Below are 4,204 nucleotides of genomic sequence, written 5' to 3'. Positions count from 1 at the left end.
ACTATGCCCCTCGGTGCGCTGCGGTGCGGGGGCAAGTCATGTTACGGACTTGACTCCGCATGCGACGTCGCGGCATGCCGCGTCGTCGCCTGCTATGGCTCGTTCCTGGCTCGGCCTCGCCGTGATGAGGGAGGAGGGGTCCCGACCGCCCTCCCCCCGGCTTGGCCTTGCGCTAACGCGGCAGTGCACTCATTTGACAGGCGCAGTGCGGTTATTCTGTTCCCCCCCACACGCACCCACACACCCCTAAGATAGATAATGGGGGCAAGTCCATACAAGGAAGATGTTGAAGGAAATATGCCCTAGAGGCAATAATAAAGTATTATATATTTCCTTATATCATGATAAATGTTTATTATTCATGCTAGAATTGTATTAACCGGAAACATAATACATGTGTGAATACATAGACAAACAAAGTGTCACTAGTATGCCTCTACTTGACTAGTTCGTTAATCAAAGATGGTTATGTTTCCTAGCCATAGACATGAGTTGTCATTTGATTAACGGGATCACCTCATTAGGAGAATGACGTGATTGACATGACCCATTACATTAGCTTAGCACCCGATCGTTTAGTATGTTGCTATTGCTTTCTTCATGACTTATACATGTTCCTATGACTATGAGATTATGCAACTCCCGTTTACCGGAGGAACACTTTTTGTGCTACCAAACGTCACAACGTAACTGGGTGATTATAAAGGTGCTCTACAGGTGTCTCCAAAGGTACTTGTTGGGGTGGCGTATTTCGTGATTAGGATTTGTCACTCCGATTGACGGAGAGGTATCTCAGGGCCCACTCGGTAATGCACATCACTATAAGCCTTGCAAGCATTGTGACTAATGAGTTAGTTGCGGGATGATGTATTATGGAACGAGTAAAGAGACTTGCCGGTAAGGAGATTGAACTAGGTATCGAGATACTGACGATCGAATCTCGGGCAAGTAACATACCGATGACAAAGGGAACAACGTATGTTGTTATGCGGTCTGACCGATAAAGATCTTCGTAGAATATATAGGAGCCAATATGGGCATGCAGGTCCCGCTATTGGTTATTGACCGGAGAGGTGTCTCGGTCATGTCTACATAGTTCTCGAACCCAAAGGGTCCACACGCTTAAAGTTACGATGACAGTTTTATTATGAGTTTATATGATTTGATGTAACGAAGGTTGTTCGGAGTCCCGGATGTGATCACGGACATGACGAGGAGTCTCGAAATGGTCGAGACGTAAAGATTGATATATTGGACGACTATATTCGGACACCGGAAGTGTTCCGGAGAAGTTTCTGATTAAACCGGAGTGCCGGAGGGTTACCGGAACCCCCCGGGGAAGTATTGGGCCTTAGTGGGCCTTGAGGGGAGAGAGAGGGCAGCAGCCAGGAGGTGGTGCGCCCCCTCCCAGAGGAGTCCTAGTTGGACTAGGAGAGGGGGGCGCAGCCCCCTTTCCCTCTCCCTCTCCCTCTCTTTCCTTCCCCCCTTCTTTTCCTAGTAGGACTAGGAAAGGGGAGTCCTACTCCTACTAGGAGGAGGACTCCCCCCCTCTCCTTGGCACGCCCCATAGGCAGCCGGCCTCCCCTTGCTCCTTTATATACGGGGGCAGGGGGGCACTTAAGAACACACTTGATATACGATATTTTAGCCTTGTGCGGTGCCCCCCTCCACCAGATTACACCTCGATAATACCGTCGCGAAGCTTAGGCGAAGCCCTGCGTCGGTGGAACATCATCATCGACACCACGCCGTCGTGCTGACGAAACTCTCCCTCAACACTCGGCTGGATCGGAGTTCGAGGGACGTCATCAAGGTGAACGTGTGTAGAACTTCGGAGGTGCCGTGCGTTCGGTACTTGATCGGTCGGATCGTGAAGACGTTCGACTACATCAACCGCGTTGTGATAACGCTTCCCCTGTCGGTCTACGAGGGTACGTGGACAACACTCTCCCCTCTCGTTGCTATGCATCACCATGATCTTGCGTGTGCGTAGGAATTTTTTTGAAATTACTACGTTACCCAACAGTGGCATCCGAGCCTGGTTTTATGCGTTAATGCTATGCACGAGTAGAACACAAGTGAGTTGTGGGCGATATAAGTCATACTGCTTACTAGCATGTCATACTTAGGTTCAGCGGTATTGTGAGATGAAGCGGCCCGGACCGACATTACGCGTACGCTTACGCGAGACTGGTTTCACCGTTCGGAGCACTCGTTGCTTAAAGGTGACTGGCGGGTGTCTGTCTCTCTCACTTTAGTTGAACCGAGTGTGGCTACGCCCGGTCCTTGCGAAGGTTAAAACAGCACCAACTTGACAAACTATCGTTGTGGTTTTGATGCGTAGGTAAGAACGGTTCTTGCTAAGCCCGTAGCAGCCACGTAAAACTTGCAACAACAAAGTAGAGGACGTCTAACTTGTTTTTGCAGGGCATGCTGTGATGTGATATGGTCAAGACATGATGTGATATAATGTGTTGTATGAGATGATCATGTTTTGTAACCGAGTTATCGGCAACTGGCAGGAGCCATATGGTTGTCGCTTTATTGTATGAGATGCAATCGCCATGTAATAGTTTCACTTTATCACTAAGCGGTAGCGATAGTCGTAAAAGCAATAAGTTGGCGAGACGACAACGATGCTACGATGGAGATCAAGGTGTCGCGCCGGTGACGATGGTGATCATGACGGTGCTTCGGAGATGGAGATCACAAGCACGGTGCTTCGGAGATGGAGATCACAAGCACAAGATGATGATGGCCATATCATATCACTTATATTGATTGCATGTGATGTTAATCCTTTATGCATCTTATCTTGCTTTGTTTGACGGTAGCATTATAAGATGATCTCTCACTAAAATTTCAAGATAAAAGTGTTCTCCCTGAGTATGCACCGTTGCAAAAGTTCATCGTGCTGAGACACCACGTGTTAATCGGGTGTGATAGGCTCTACGTTCAAATACGATGGGTGCAAAACAGTTGCACACGCGGAGTACTCAGGTTAAACTTGACGAGCCTAGCATATGTACAGATATGGCCTCGGAACACAGAGACCGAAAGGTCGAGCGTGAATCATATAGTAGATATGATCAACATAGTGATGTTCACCATTGAAACTACTCCATCTCATGGTTTAGTTGCTTTGGATCACGTAATCACTTAGATGATTAGAGAGATGTCTATCTAAGTGGAAGTTCTTAAGTAATATGATTAGTTGAACTTAAATTTATCATGAACTTAGTACCTGATAGTATCTTGCTTGTCTATGTTAATTGTAGATATATGGCCCGTGCTGTTGTTCCGTTGAATTTTAATGCGTTCCTTGAGAAAGCTAAGTTGAAAGATGATGGTAGCAATTACACGGATTGGGTCCGTAACTTGAGGATTATCCTCATTGCTGCACAGAAGAATTACGTCCTGGAAGCACCGCTAGGTGCCAGGCCTCCTGCAAGAGCTACACCAGAAGTTATGAACGTCTGGCAAAGCAAAGCTGATGACTACTCAATAGTTCAGTGTGCCATGCTTTACGGCTTAGAACCGGGACTTCAACGACGTTTTGAACGTCATGGAGCATATGAGATGTTCCAGGAGTTGAAGTTAATATTTCAAGCAAATGCCCGGATTGAGAGATATGAAGTCTCCAATAAGTTCTATAGCTGCAAGATGGAAGAGAATAGTTCTGTCAGTGAGCATATACTCAGAATGTCTGGGTATAATAATCACTTGATTCAACTGGGAGTTCAACTTCCGGATGATTGCGTCATTGACAGAATTCTTCAATCACTGCCACCAAGCTACAAGAGCTTCGTGATGAACTATAACATGCAAGGGATGGATAAGACGATTCCCGAGCTCTTCGCAATGCTAAAGGCAGCGGAGGTAGAAATCAAAAAGGAGCATCAAGTGTTGATGGTCAGTAAAACCACTAGTTTCAAGAAAAAGGGCAAAGGGAAGAAGAAAGGGAACTTCAAGAAGAATAGCAAGCAAGTTGCTGTTCAGGAGAAGAAATCCAAGTCTGGACCTAAGCCTGAAACTGAGTGCTTCTACTGTAAGCAGACTGGCCACTGGATGCGGAACTGCCCCAAGTATTTGGCGGATAAGAAGGATGGCAAGGTTAACAAAGGTATATGTGATATACATGTTATTGATGTGTACCTTACTAATACTCGCAGTAGCACCTGGGTATTTGATACTGGTTCTGTTG

This window comes from Triticum aestivum, chromosome 2D (genome assembly GCF_018294505.1).
Source record: "Triticum aestivum cultivar Chinese Spring chromosome 2D, IWGSC CS RefSeq v2.1, whole genome shotgun sequence".
NCBI lineage: Eukaryota > Viridiplantae > Streptophyta > Magnoliopsida > Poales > Poaceae > Triticum > Triticum aestivum.
This window is presented reverse-complemented; position numbering follows the sequence as displayed.